This window comes from Nyctereutes procyonoides, unplaced genomic scaffold, assembly GCF_905146905.1.
Source record: "Nyctereutes procyonoides isolate TBG_1078 unplaced genomic scaffold, NYPRO_anot_genome, whole genome shotgun sequence".
Taxonomy (NCBI): domain Eukaryota; kingdom Metazoa; phylum Chordata; class Mammalia; order Carnivora; family Canidae; genus Nyctereutes; species Nyctereutes procyonoides.
This window is the reverse complement of record NW_026575042.1, coordinates 40,705,524-40,721,937: the sequence shown is the minus strand read 5'-3', so window position 1 is coordinate 40,721,937 and position 16,414 is coordinate 40,705,524. Positions and strand designations below refer to the sequence as shown.

Sequence of the window (16,414 nt, the reverse complement as noted above, 5' to 3'; positions counted from 1 at the left end):
TATTCCTCAGCCATTAGAAACGACAAATACCCACCATTTGCTTCAATGTGGATGGAACTGGAGGGTATTATGCTGAGTGAAATGAGTCAATCAGAGAAGGACAAACATTATATGGTCTCATTCATTTGGGGAATATAAATAATAGTGAAAGGGAATAGAGGGGAAGGGAGAAGAAATGGATAGTAAATATCAGAAAGGGAGACAGAACATGGAAGACTCCTAACTCTGGGAAACGAACTAGGGGTGGTGGAAGGGGAGGAGGGCCGGGGGTGGGGGTGACTGGGTGGCGGGCACTGAGGGTGGCACTTGACGGGATGAGCACTGGGTGTTATTCTGTATGTTGGCAAATTGAACACCAATAAAAAAATACATTTATTATTTTAAAAAGTTAAAAAAGAATAGAAAAAAAAAAGAAAAAAAAAGAAAATCATATATGAGGTCACACCATCCTCATGACAGTCCAGCGTAACAACCATGTCATCTGGATTCATGTTTTCACCAATAATGAACCAGTAGTTTTTGAAATCAGCAAGGATGTGTATGATTTGTTCTGTAGCCCCTGTCATAAAAGGCTTTACTCTTTCTGGCCTCTGTTCTTCAAGTTTGCTTTTGATTGATTTCATATAATCTTTGATATACTTCTTGTTGACTTCCTCTCTGAAGCTGGTTTCCATCACTTGCAGAGAGTGCAAATGATGGTTCATGACAATATCAATGTTAGTGATTACTATGCCTTTGGTACCTTCACCCTTGGGACCTTCAGTGGAGACATTTTCACCAATGAGTGAATCAACATGCTACCCTCTGTTCTACTAATCATCTTCTCTTCCACCTCCCAGCACAGCCCATCCAATATCTCCTAGTTCTTGTAGATGTTGGAGAACATCTCATTGTTGTTTATGAGGTCCCAATAGATGATCATGACTGTGGCTAGAGAGAGACTATAGTGGTGCTGGCTTAGAGGTGTGGAACTGTGTAATTGTGACCGAACTTGGTGCAGCCAGAGTGGCAACCAGGGGTAGGAAAATGGGAGCGGAAAAGTAATGCATCTCAAGTTTTAAATGTTATCTGTATAAGATGATTAATAAATAATTTATTTAAAAGGTCAGGTGCACAAGAATTTTATTAAAATATATCTGTCAAGATGAGGTTTTGGTTCTTTTTTTATTTATTTTATTATTTTTTTTCTTTTTTTGGTTTTGGTTCTTTTAAATGACAAACATAACAAAACATTTCAATTGTAAAAATACACTACACATACAACATATGTAGGTTTGTATTCTTTAAAATATTATTTGGACTTTTTTTTACCATAAATTGAACTTAGCACTGGATGTATAAATTATATTTGTTAAGATTCAACATTATCATACCCACTGAGTTGCTTATTTTTATTTTTTAATTTTTTTAGAAACTGTTTATTTTCCATCAACCTTCTTTTCATTTTGTTGCTTCTGTGGAAGAGCAGCTTAAGACCACTTCATGGTTGTTCCTCCCCATTCAGTGGCCGGAGCAGTGGGAGCTGCAGACCAATCTTCAGTGGCTGGCTGAGCGCTCCAGTCTTCAGGAGGGAACTGCTGAATAGGCACAGGGGACACCTGCACGCCTTCAGACCAGTCTGCAACTTCAGGCTGAGTAGCAGTGAACTCAGGAGCTGGAGCCACCCATTCACCCTGAAATTCCTCCTTAGTCACGGCCTTTTCAGCAGTGACTTGTTCTTCCTTTTCAATCTCTTCAGGATCTCTGTAGAAGTAGAGATCAAGCAAGACTTCCCATGGGTGCTCACGGGAAATGGTGCCACACATGTGCAGGACTTCCCGGGCCAGAGTCCACCACATCAGACCCATTGAGTGAGCTCCCTTGTTGTTGCAAGGGATGGCAATGTCCACGTAGCGCAGAGGAGAGTCTGTGTTACACAGAGCAACAGGAGGCAGGTTAACGTAAGATGCCTCTGTGAGAGGCTGGTGGGCAGCCCTGGGATCAGTAACCACCAGAAGCCTTGGCTCTCAGAAGCTGCCTGGATCTGGTTAGTGAAGGTTCCAGGAGTGAAGTGGCCAGCAACAGGAGTGGCAGCAGCAAATGTCAGCACAGCTTGCTGGCCAGTATTCCTGGATGACGTAACACTGACATCAGCTGGGTTTTCAATGGTAACAATGGCACGAGCTGCCAACAGAAGCTTCTCCCAGGTTCTCTTCCGATTTATGATGTAGATACCATCACTTTTCCTTTTGTATATGTACTGTTCCATTTGGAAGTCATGGTAGGTGCCACCTAAGTGGGTTCCTGCTGCAAGGAATTTGAGGACATCCTGCTCCTTCTTTTGCAGAACATCAAGGGCTCCGGACGTTGTTAAAGTTTCCCTTTAAGTTATGATGGGAATGCAAAACAATGCCCTGTGGACCCTTCCCTGGGTAGCGTGGAAAGCTGAGTTGCTTCTTAATATAAGCAAAGCAAGTAGAAGGAGAACATGGATGCCAGATGTCCTCTGGAGCCATCATTCATGGAATGCTTGCATTTAAAGTTCAAAATCTGATGACTCCCAGACACTTCACACTCTTAAGTTTCCAAGGGCCAGACTGGTTGATGATACAAGTTCAAAGGGAAGAAAAAGGCATCATATGCAAACAACATTGTTAAAACACATATTATCTATTATCCAAAACAATATAGTGAGAAGAGAAAGGGCTTTGGGGTAAGATATATAGCTTGAACCTTAGATCAGGAACTGAGAAGCACACATTTATACTTGTTGAGCTTCAGTTTCTTCATCTTATATATCAGACAAATATAGTATATGTGCTGCCGAAGCGAGCACTATATCAGACAAATAATATCTACCTTATAAGGTGATTAAATACAGAGATTATTTGCTAAAACCTTCTGGCTTAGTAAGTAACCAGTAGATAATAGTTACTGTTCAAGCTTGTGTTGATTATACATATTAGTTGATGGTTGCTGGATAGCATCAACTTCCTTAAAGGTATAAATACATAGGAAATTGAAACTAGCTCCATGTGAATTCCTACAGTTTTATAATTCTTAACCTTTATTTGCTACCTTTATAATACCTCAGATTTATTCAGCAAGATCAGCATCTGGTTCACCATAATCATAAACGGTAATCTTTTTGCTGTTTCCAGAATCTGATTTCTCATCTTGAGTTTGAATTGCATCTCAGATAGCAAGAGTAATAGCCACTTATCCCAAAACTCCCTAGTGAGTACTTTTGTCAAGATCAAACTGGGAACTCATTACATTCAAGTTGTTGAAACAAATAACTATCAAAAGTGGAATGGAAGAGCAAAATGGTGAACTATTTTATAGAAAATAGGGAACACCATTCTACTGTTCCAACCCTCTCATACCAAAAAAAACCCCAAAACCAAACTAAAACAAAACAAAACAAAACAAAAAAACAAAACAAAACCAAAATGAAACAAAAACCATCTTGAAACCCAAGACACCATACACTTTAAAGGTCCAAGTGTGCTCGCTTAAGATCAATGAGGATAGGTAGTAACTTCCTTGAAATCTGGCTTGACCACTGCAGAGCTACTTCAGTTTCAGGGGAGAAACCAACACATTGGGTCTGGAGTTAGCATTGCTTAAATAGAATGTGCACAGCAGCAGTTCCAGCCTGTTACCAAGGCTCTATTCATACAATGGAACTCACTTAAGGTCACTACCACTAATGGCAGTCGATGCACATGAATCCATTTCCTTATGACTCTTATTTGCATCAGCACTCCTAATTTCTGTATCATTTCCAAGTCAATTTCATCATAAGCAAGGGCATTTGTATTATTGTTAATTCAACTGTTTTCTGAAGGCAAATATGGAACTCTGAAATACCAGAAGGAAATAAATATATAAATATTACATATTTATATATAGTATGTAAATATAATATTTCTTCTAAATCTTTCACTCTGAAGAGTGTGCTTTACAAACCGATTTTCAGCTTTGTCATGAGTCTTATTTCCCTTTTTCCCAAGCAAAGATAATCATAACAAAATTCTTTAACAACCCTCTCCATACTCTCTTTGATGTAGAAAGAGCCCAGCTGCAATTTATTCCTTCTTCCTTTTATCTCCTGGGAAAAGGAGAAGCTGGCTGGTTTAACCAAGTCATAACCTTCTTCACAGAAAAAAAAAAAAAAATGTGTCCTACCAGATGGAATGAGTAGTAGGGAACTCTCTCTCTCTCTCTGAATGCTGATGCAAGCTTCTATCTAGTCCTTCTATGTATCACACCTGTTGTATTTATTATAAAGAAACCTGTAGTATCCCAACATTGGTTTTTAGATTCACCAGAGTAGGTACGTCTTCTTTACTGTGAATGTCTTAATATCAAAAGAAATACAATGATATCTGTCATCTGGAGGCCATTGCTTTCTTCATATACATCATTACTGCTTCTAAAGTGATAGTGGCCGGGAGCTTGACCAAACTCATACAAGAAAAGCTGTCAAAGGGGTAAAACAGTTGCTTTATATGTTATCAGAACAATGGGTGATGACATTTGGTGACAGTGTGCAAGTATTGGGCCCGTAGCCCTCGTGGTAATAAACATGAGCAACAGTAAAAAGCAATCATGTGCTAATCTTCTTTTCAGTTTAGTAATCATTTTTTCGATGATACTTTATGGATATAACTTCATTTTGCTATTTTTAATTTGCTTTATCTATAAGAGAAATACATGTGCTGGATCATAAAGTCCAGTCAGTAGTGAAGGATATAACATGAAAATGAAAGTTTTCTATCTTCCACTCAGAAACACTTTTAAATATTCTATTTTTAGGAGCTGAAATAATTATCTCTCAAGAAATATAAATGTTACATACACCTATTTGTTAATTTGTCAATATTAAACATGATCTAACCATCCATAAAAGTTGATACTTACTGTAAAATTTCCATTCTTTCCTTCTATACCTCTAAATCTTCGCTAACAATATAAATTCATATTTTTATTTATTATTCTATTGTAACCCTTATATTTGTATATAGCACACTTAAATGGCTATTTTTTTACTCAAATATCTTTTGAGAGCATGTTGACTTCTAAAAGAAGGGAAAGACAGGGAGGAAGTATATTGGACTTATTTATTTTACATATTATTAATACACTTGCTTATTTGTTTTATTGTATATTCTCTTAATGGAGATTTTCACTTTATGCCTAAGGCCCTCTAGCTACTTAATAATCATGTATCTGTTATAAAGAACCCATTGTTTAAAGGCATTTTTCTGAAAATCCAAAGAATTTTTTTTTTAAGATTTTATTTATTTATTCATGAGAGACACAGAGAGGAAGAGAGGCAGAGACACAGGCAGAGGGAGAAGCAGGCTCCATGCAGGGAGCCTGACGTGGGACTCCATCCCAGATGTCCAGGATCACGCCTTGGGCTGAAGGCGACGCTAAACCCACTGAGCCACCCGGGCTGCCCTTTTTCTTTCTTTCTTTCTTTTTTTTTTTTTGGAGAGAGAGAGAGCACACTCTAGTGAGGGAGGGGCATGGGGCAGAGAGAGAGGGAGAGAGAATCTTAAGCGGGCTCCACACCCAGCAAAGAGTCTGACACAGGGCTCAATCTCATGACTGTGAAATCATGACCTGAGCCGAAATCAAGACTCAGACCAATGCTTAACCAACTGCACTGCCCAGGTGCCCCAGTCCAGAGAATTTCTATTTTAATTTATAGCAATTACTTTTCATTTTAGAATCATCCTTACTTTTTTTTTCTAGGTTAGGCCATTTCTTGGATGCCTTGGAATCCTTAATATAGCTATATTACTCCTAAGTAAATACACAGAAAAGGCCTGTGAATGGCACCACGTCTGAGCTCATGTAAGTCCAAATTAAGTCTGTTTTCCTCTTGTACTTGATTGATCATTTGACTGATATTCTGATTTCTGTGTTGTTTGTTCATTTGTCCTTTTGAGTCCATGTTTTTTGTGTTGTTCTTTTTCTCCTCTCTGGTTTTGATCTTGGTCATCCATTCATGTTTATTAATTAAGAATTCTGTTATGTAATATTCACTGATAGGGGTATTCTCTCTAGCATTGTATTTTATAGCTATTCATATTTTCTTTTTTAAATATCTTCTACTTTGAAATATCAGAATCTCTTCACTTTTTTCATATCAATATATATAATTACGACATACTCTTTATAAGATTTTATAGAAACATCCATATTGCTTTTATAAATGATCAGACTGCATCTTTTCCATTTCTACTAGGTCTACACCCTGTTATCAATGTTCATAACTTCCTACAGTGATTTCAAAGTAACCTTCCTATGGTCTTTTCACCCCCAGCCAGCATTCCTTTATTTCACATTAGAAAAGAGCCATTTTAGCAAATGATTCATTGAGTCTTCCATGTTGTTTCTGTAGTGAAATAAAGGGAGCAGGAGAAATGTCATTTACTTTTCTCATGTTAACTACCTTTGAAGCTCCTTGAACTACATCAATAAACACAGATCACTAAGGGATATTGACCTGAGAAGAGCACATCATGGTTTAAAGCAATTGCCTTCAGATATGGTTTCAAATGGGAAAGACTGGCTTTAAAAATGAAAACTGGTATATTGAGAAAGGTGCATTACAGCTGCCCAGCTAAACAAGTTTTCCATTAGAAAGAAGTAGAGAAGCACTAGATGCCCAAGTAACTGCTTCAATGCATTTGTTTCCTGGTAGCCTCAGGAGGTGTTATAATTACCCTGCTGGTGTGTTCCACTGGAGGACTACAGTATTCTGTTCAGGTCTGTTTCCAAAGTAATTTTTGGATTTAAAAGTAGAATAACTCAAAAAGAGTTGTTCTCACTGGGAGTCATTCCAGTTCCCCCTAAGCTTCCATATAAAGACAGGATTTGAGAAACAATGAATAAGATAATCCTTTTAAATTTTTCTCTTGATTGGAAGCAGTTCAATTTATTCCAAAGGCAGATTACTGCAAAAGAAATTCTAAATTAGACTTACTTAATATGTCTTGCTCCAGAGATCTCTAGAAATATTTTGGGATATTATATTTTGATATCTAGGGGAATATATATATATATGTTGTTTTAATCTGTTCAACATCTTTTACTTTTTCTTCTTATAATGACATCTCATTTTTTTTGGAGACTGTCTCCCTTTCTCCTTCCCCATAGCACTGTGGAGCTCTCCAGTCCTACAATGTCCTGACCCCTGCTCAAAGGTTAGGTTGGTAGTTGAGATTGTGCTATCAACATATCCTTCCACCCTTGGTCAGTGCCATTCTGTGATCAGAATCTTTCCCTGGGATTTTTTTATAAGCCCCATTTGGTTAGAGATCTACACATAAGCATGCCAGTTCATGAGACTGAAAACAGTACTACAGAAATGTGAGGTTAAAAGAGGCTGTGCTGGCAGTAAGTGGCCTGTAGGCTTCTCCAGCTCTTGGAGTCTCTGCTTCTCTCTGCTCATTCCCAAAATTTCATTGCATGAATTATCCTAGTTTCCCACCACTAAATCCTATATTTTCTAAAACTGGTATGATTTTTAAATAAAAACTCCTTGTAACATATGTTAAGACATCTCATATGTCAAAAGGCAGCTTGGTAGAAAAGAAGGTGAATGAGTTTAGAATGCAGATATACACTGACTAGAATGCAGACTGTCACTATACCACCTTAGCAAGCTACTTCCCTTCTATTTGATTGTCTGCTAAAAATGTGTTAATGCTTATTTTAAAGAACAGTACATCTCAAAGTACTTACAACTACAGGATCTCAGTAACATCACCAAGTATCTATGTTCTAAGAACCATGGAGGCAAATAATAGGAGCCCAATTAATACTATAAGGATGATTACAAAAAAATGATTACAGTTAAGGACGTAGAGAAGTAAATGATTTGAATATAATCAAAATGCTGTGAGAAAATAAATGAGCACCTGACTTACACCTGGAGCCATGGAAATAGAAACTGAAGTCCATAGGTTAAGGAATTTGTCAAATAACAAACAGCATTACAAGCACACACTGACATGAAGAGCATTAGAACACACACATGCACACACACACGCACACAAGACATTCATACACTCTGGGCAAAGAACAATGACTAGCAACCATGGGAAGAAAGGGGAAATATATCAATCATCAGCATTGAAGTATTCTTGAGGTATCATTTAGGTTCCTACTTTCCACTTTTGGAATAGATTTTTAGCTTTCAACTAGGATTTATATATCAGTCAACAAAACCAGTGCCAAAAAAACCTCAAAACCAAACCAAACCAAAAACCCAATAAACAAACACCAAGCCAAACCCATTGCATTCCTTAAAGTAACTTAATTTGCCTCAGAATTCTCATTTTGTTTAGCATGTGGGAAATTAAATCTAATTCCCAATTCCTGCTCAGTCCCTTGTGTTTTCTGCAATCTGGGATACACTCTGGTACCTCTGTCTGCAAGGTTTCTTCAGACCCACCGAGCTCTACTTCTTTTGCCGTGCATCTTCTGTACAAGGGTGGGGACATACTAATCTTTGGGGGATCATTGCCCTGGGGCCCTACCATTTCCTCACAACAATGCCAGTAAGCCTTCTTGCCATGGAAGCCTCAGAATCTCAACTCTTCATAAATTCTGAGAATCTCTTTTATATTCAGAAAAAGCTTTTTATCTATTTTAAGCATGGAATCCCAGCCATATACTGAAGCTTACATTTGCAGAGAAGTGAATTTAGATCAAAGGAATAGCCTCTGTCTGCAGTAGGTTTCATAATTCTCAGAGGGTCTGGGAAAAAAAGTAACTATCACAATACACTCCCAGCATTAAAAACTTATTTTAATAAATATTTACTGAGAACCTAATGTGTCCCAGACATTCATCTACATGCTTAGATTCTAACAGTAAAGACCTGCAATAAACAAAGAAAAGAATACATTAAAAATTATAGAGTGTGTTAAAAGGTGGTAAGTGCTATGATGAAAAATAGAGCAAGTTAAGGGAGATAAATAGATGAATTTCGTTTTTAAATAGGGTGAGCATGATAGGCTTGAATGACTGAGACTTAAGGGAGGCAAGGCAGTTAGCTATGAGGTTATCTGAGGAAAGAGTGTTGCAAGGGGAAAAAAATGCTCTAAGTTGGGAAGAGTAGCAGTGTGTTTGAGGAACAGCAAGAAATAGTGGCTGAAGCTAAATAAGCTAGAGGCGGAGAAAGGACGAGATGAAGTCAAAGAGGTACCAAGGGCCAGTTCACAAAGAACCTCTCAGGGCACTGTTGAAGGACATTGATGTAAGAACTATTTATCATTGAAATAGGAACCACTGAAGACTATGGAGTATCTTTTAAATCTTTTAAAAAGACATAGTTGACAGAGTGCCCTCCCAACTTACCATCAAGTATTTTTAAAATTAACACAATAAAATTCAAATAAACCGTAAGGATTATAGAGCACCAAGTCCCTATTTTCTAAACATAGAAGGTGATGAAATCATTTAACAGCACTTCTGAGCAACTTGAGAAAGGAAGCTGCATGTTGTCCCCAGATGAAATTTTCAAAGGGCCCACAGCAGGCTGAGCTCCTCTACCAAACAACAGAGAAAGTCCTTAAGTTCTAGGTGGAATTTACCTTTAACACTTGGAATCAGCTGGGAAATACAGATGAGCCAAGGAATAAGCCAGCTACTTTGCTGGCAAAGAGTCATTAGTGTAAGACCTTCTTATGTGCAATACATTTAAGAGTGTTACATACAATATCAAAAATCATACAGTAGGATGTCAGCCTCAAAGGGTCAGAGGAATTTTAAATATTTATAAATTAAAGAATTAGATAACAATCTGGAAATTGTGCTCAATATACATTTTTATTTCCATATATGGGAAGTGAGATATAACTAATTATTCAAAACAAGCATTATGACTAGTGGTTGATACTTATTGCTTTGAGTTCTATCTATATTTATGTGAAATACATAGAGAATGTTATTAGCTAGCTGTGAAACTGTTTTATGTAATTTTTACTTCTGCAATTTCTAAAGAAACTGAGTTATAACTTTGTTGTTACTACTGTTATTTCATTTCTAAAACTAAAATGTGAACTTCTATGTCACTTTGTCTAGCATTCACTTAGTATTTTTTCAAATACTGTTATTTAACAGTGTTTAAATTATGATCTCCAAGTAAATTGTAAAGAGTTCAAAATAAATAGTTCCAATAATTGTTTATATCACCTAGAGAAATTTAACAAAGCCTGGGATAAAGACGCTAAGTAAATGTGTAAGTGTAACTTTTAATATCCACACTTAGACTTTGGAAATGTGTGAAATGTTGTTTTTCCTAGTATATTGTCATTTTCTGGGGATAGTATAAATCTGAAAAATCCACTACATATTCTGGTAGTCCTCTCCCTCCATGAATCTTTCATGCCAAACCAAGAAGGTAAGATCATCTTTCAGAGGGTAAAATTACAAAAGAAAAGTTAGTAAAAATTAAGAAAATCTATCGTTCTTCTAAAAAATAATGGTGTAGAAACGTGGCAAAGAAGTCTTTTAGACAGGAAAGATAAAAGTAAGTCAAAGTATAGATACAAGAACCAAAAATAAAGAAAAGAGTACAAGCCAATGCTGCTTTGGACAGAAATCGTTTATTGTCACCTTCCCATGGCAAATGACGTGAGTGGTTTCTGGAATTATAATACTTTAAGGAATGCATCTTTTATTGTGCAACCCCATGGAGGTAAAAATGAATTCTATTTTGTATTTAAAAAGCATAGTTTCTCTATAATCTGTGTTTTTTGAAGATTTCTGACCCCAGGACAAATGTGTTAACAGTGCTGCTCTAAACATACCTGTAATCTGGCATTTCACTCAACTCCCTCTGGTCCTCTGTGCACTTTCCCTTTCATTACATTTTCTTAACTTTTATAGAAAATTATGAAAGTCATGATGGCAACAACTACAATGGATAAAGTTTGCAAAGAACTATGTTGGCCCAGGTCACAGAGGAAAAGTAAAAAGGGATGATGTGATGAGATAGATATGTTACAGTTTAGAGGGAAGGAAGGCACCAGAAGAGTCCAAGCTGTTCCAACCTGCCGCTGTTTGAGTCTTCCCACAGCAGGGACCAGACCCTGCATGAGTGAGCCTTCAGATAATTTCAACTCCACCATCTGAGCCATCCGAGCACACACTGAGTGAAGCACAGACAGGCTTACCCTTTTCAAGCCCTGCACAGAGTACAAATTCATGAGGAAAAGAAATGCTGTGAAACTATTAAGTTTGGTGATGGTTTTTATGCAACATTAGGCAACTGAAACACAGGGAAACAATGATTTAGACAACTGTGGACTTTGCTTCAGAAATAATGAAGGTCAAAGACATTTGAAAACTTCTTTGAAGTGTTTAAAGACAAAGCTATCAACCCAGAATTATGTATCTAGGCGATACATCCCTCAAGAATATGACAAAGTAAAGACACATTAAGTAAAAGAAAACCACAGAATCTGTTCCCAGCAGAACTGTATGACTAGAAATAGTACATGTACATCAGATTGCAAGAGAAACTCAGATCTTCAGCAACAAATAAAGCATCAGAAATTCACGCAAATTTGACTGTATAAAGCAAAAATTATAGTATTTTTCTTTTGAAGATATACTATCTTGAATAACATACCATAAAGAATGATGGGGGTAGGATAAATGGAGTATAGAATTGCAAGATTTTTTACATTTTACATGAAAGGTTACAATATTATCTCTAAATAAACTGAAGATTAGAGGATTCATATGTTCCCTGGAGTAACCAATAAAAATCATGTATAACTAAGAATACAATTAATATGAATTAATCATTGATCTAATTAAAAGTAAAACCAGCCAGAATGGGTATATTAAAAAGAGATAATTTTGTGTTGTCAACATTTACTTATATAAATATTAAATCCCAGGTAAACCAAGTGTGTGTTTGTGTATATGTATACACAACACATAGTTGACCCTCGAACAATGCAGAGGTTGGGGCACTGACCCCACCATGCAGTTGGAAATCCACATAGAACTTTGGACTCCCCAAATACTTAACTACTAATAGCCTACTGTTGACTGGACACCATATTAATAACATAAACAATCGATTAACACATATTTTGTATGTTATATGTACTGTTTATTGTGCTCTTATAATAAAGTAAGCTAGAGAGAATGAAATGTTGCTAAGAAAAGCATAAGGAAGAGAAAATACATTTACAGTACTGTATTGTATTTTTTAATCCACATATAAGTGGACCCACACAATTCAAACCAACGTTATTATATATATATGTATACATATATATGTGTGTGTGTGTATACACATACATGCAGAGAGAAAGAGAAAGATGCAATCAATCCTCAAAATTCACTGATTCTGTATTTGTGAACTCTCCTCCTTACTAAATTTATTTGTAACTATCAAATCAATACTTGCAGTGCTTTCATGATCATTCCTAGACACGCACAGAACAGTGACAAATTTGAGTTGCCTTATGCTCCTGTTCCCTGTTTCAGTAAAAACAAAGTGACTCTGCCTTCTTATTTCAACTCTCACACCATTAAACTAAATAGTAATGAAAACACAGTAATATTTGAAAGATAATCTGGGAAACAAAATATGTTTAAATGATTATTTTAGAACAAAAGAAAGTTCTAAAAGAAGTTTAAAGTATTATTTTAGTCTGCTTGATAAGAAAAGTACAGTAAACCTAAAAAAAGGTAGAATATAAGATATAATGAAGATTATAGAAATGAAAGAAAAATAATATATTAATAAATTTGAAAGCTGATTCTTTTTTTTATTATATATATATATGATTTTATTTATTTATTCATGAGAGACACAGGGAGAGAGAGAGATGCAGAGACATAGGCAGAGGGAGAAGCAGGCTCCCCTGCAAGGAGCCCGATGTGGGACTCAATCCTGGACCCTGGGATCACACCCTGAGCCCAAGGCAGATGCTCAACCACTGAGCCACCCAAGCATCCTTTTTTTTTTTTTTTTTTTTGAGACGGGAAGAGAGAGAATGAGAGCAAGAGTGAGCAAGAGCACAAAAGCATGGGGAGGGAGAAGCAGACTCCCTGCTCAGCAGGGATCCCAATGGGGGTCACTTCTAGGACTCTGGGATCATAACCTGAGCTGAAGGCAGACACAACCGACAGAGCCACCCAGGTGCCCCTGAAAGTTGATTCTTGAATACATCCATAGAATTTATGTACCCCTAAAAAAAAAAGAATTTATGTACCCCTGGTTAAAGTGATTAAGTTGAGAAAGAGTGAGAGAAAGAAAGAGAGAAGATAAATAACCGAACCAAGAAAGAGAGGTTATCACTACTGATCCTTCAGACATTAAATGGATACTAATAATCTATCATAAATAACACATTTGATATCTTAAATAAGATGGACAAATTCCTTGAAAAATATAATTCCAAATGTGACACAAATTAATGCACAGGCCCATTCAATTTCAACTAACATTCCAGTAGACCTTTTTCTTTTCCAGTCGACATTTTATAGAAATTAACAAACCGATTCTAATTTTAGACTTATAAACAACCTAGAAAAACCCAAGCGGTTTTTTAAAGGAGAATATAGTTAAAGGACTTATATTCCCTGCCTTCCAAGACTCATTCTATACTTATAGAAATCAAGAGAATGTGTTTGGTAAAGATCAGGCATTTGGATAAATGGAATAAAATAGAGACTCATGAAATAAGACCACGTTTTAAGGTCACTTGATTTTTCAATAATGACACAAAGGCAATTTAATGGGCAAACAAATAATAAAATAAGTACAAAAAAGTTAAAAAAAATGCTACAACCATACAGAAGATAACATAGGAAGGAATCTTCATAACCTCCCAGTAGCTATAGAATTGTTAGGTGGGACACAAAAGCACATACCACAAAAGGAAAGGTGATACATTAGAATTAATCAAAATTAAAATTTTTACCAGGAAGAAAGACAACCATAAGAAAATTAAAAGAGATAATACACCAAATGATAGAAATATTAGCAATATATATGTTAGAAAAAGGACTCGGTTCCTGAAGATATCACAACTCAATAAAAGGACCCAAATAATAAATAGGCAAAATATAAGAAACTTCATTACACAAAAATGGTATATAAATAGCCAATAAGTTTGTAGAAAAGTTTTCATTATTATTTGTAACCAGGAAAGCAGAAATAAACTATGAAACATTACTGTGTATGCAATACAATAGATAAAATTATAAAAACTGGTAATACCAAGTGCTAACAAAGTTGTAGAAGAATATGATGCCACTGGGAATGTAAAATGGTATATGTACTTTGGAAAATAACAGCCATTTCTTTATGAAATGATCCAACAAGTCTACGCCTAGGCATTTATCCAAGAGATATAAAAAATGTAAACAAATATTTATAGAAGCTTTATTCACAACAGCCCAACACTGGAAAGAATCCAAGTGTCTTCCAACAGGTGAATGGCTAAAACAAAATGTGATATACCCATTCAGTGGAAGAGTACTCAGAAATAAAAGCAATGGACCACAGATAGATGCATCAACATGATTAAGTTTCAAAATCATTATTCTTAGTGAAAAATTTCAGACAGAAAAGAATACATACTGTATGGATTCATTTATGCATACATACAACTCTTGAAGAGACAAAATATAATCTATAATGAGGAAATACAAATCATTCTGCCTAAAGCTGAGGACAACAGGATTGATAAATTGTAAAGAATCACAAGGAAACATTTGGGAATGATAGAAATATTCTCTATCTGGATTGTGGTGTTGGTTTCACAGATACATACTTCTATGAAAATGGTTGCAGTTTGTTATTTGTAAATTATGCAAATAGAGTTGATTTAATATTTTATGTACAGTATACATACAATGGAATATTATCGAGTTTCAAAAAGAAAATAAATTCTTACATATGCTACATCATGAATGATCTTGGAGGACATTAAAGTGAAATAGGTCAATCACAAAAAGACACTGCATGATTTCACTTATATGAAGTATTTAGAGTAGTCAAAATCATAAAAACAAAAAATAAAATGGTGGTTGCCAAGGGCTGGGGGTAGGAGGGAATGTGGAGTTATTGTTTAATAGGTAAAGAGTTTCAATTTTACCAGATGAAGAGTTATGGAGACAAGCAGTGGTGTAGCTGCACAACAATATGAATGTACTTAATGGCACAGAACTATATATTAAAAATGGTTAAGGTGGTAAAGTTTATGTTATGTGTATTTAACCAAAACAAAATTGAAAAAACAAAAGCATGTACAGTGCCTGGCACAAGGAATAAAATTATTACAACTGAATGCTCATCATAATGTCCATTACTGCATTTTGGGGTACATTTCTGATGAGAGAATTTCCATCCTGTACATCAATGAGAAGTGAATCTTTTGCTTACAATTTTACACTTCTGATGATTAACTATCTAATTTATGGGTCCAGATATCTCAAACCTATTTCTTATTACCTACATACATCCTCTGCCAGGCACCCTCAAATATTTTGGCCCTACATCTTTTCGACCTTGGTATCTATTTTGTCATGATATCAAGTGAGTTGTAATAGGTAAAAATAGTATTTCTGGAAGCCATGCCTACATGCAATGACTTCCAATTATTTAGCTATACAGGCAAGTGATTATGAACCACATTAGTATATCCTACTAAACTCCACCCAAATATCCTCAACTTACCTTTATCTTTGTCAGAGTGACCTTTTAATACCACCAGACAGGAGGGGAAGCGAAACAGAGGGACATCATAGTGGGGAGGAAAATTAATCTCAGCCAATTATTGTTAATTATCCTAAATTTACAGTAATAGTAATAATAGAATTATATAATTATTATATATTATATAATTATATATAATTATATATTATAAAATACACATAATATATAATTATATTAATATCATTATTACTGTAAATTTAGGATAATTAACAATTATTTTATTATTATTATTATTATTATACAATTTTATATATTAACTTACTGCTGGTTCTACTCAAAATTCCTCAGAATGGAACTCTACACGTGATGGATCTTAAAGTTTAAGCTTCTTCAATTACCCCTAAATCCACTTCTGATCTCATAAAACTGAGCAAGTACTTCCATGCACCATAAGGACATGGAAGCAAAAAATCCCTGGAATTTAAGGGGACTACATGGATACAATAAAAATACTAGCAGCATTTATAATGAACTACAAAGTAAAGTCCCTTGCTCCAATTTATAAGTACCACATAGTACACTGAGATCTGTGACTCTGTCTAGTGAAAATAATGAAGTTCCAATAATGATAATATTTGACTTGCCCACCAACCTGGAAAGTTGGGAGTAATATTTAAGCTGGCAAAATATTTCCAGACCCAGATTTGTAGCTTTAGATTG

General features: G+C 35.6%; 2 pseudogenes; both read right to left on the bottom strand.

The window, feature by feature from the left end:
- Positions 1-425: 425 nt before the first annotated feature.
- LOC129507137 (translationally-controlled tumor protein-like) lies at positions 426-922 on the bottom strand (annotated as a pseudogene).
- Positions 923-1,469: 547 nt separating this feature from the next.
- LOC129506965 (40S ribosomal protein SA-like) lies at positions 1,470-3,717 on the bottom strand (annotated as a pseudogene).
- Positions 3,718-16,414: the final 12,697 nt, after the last annotated feature.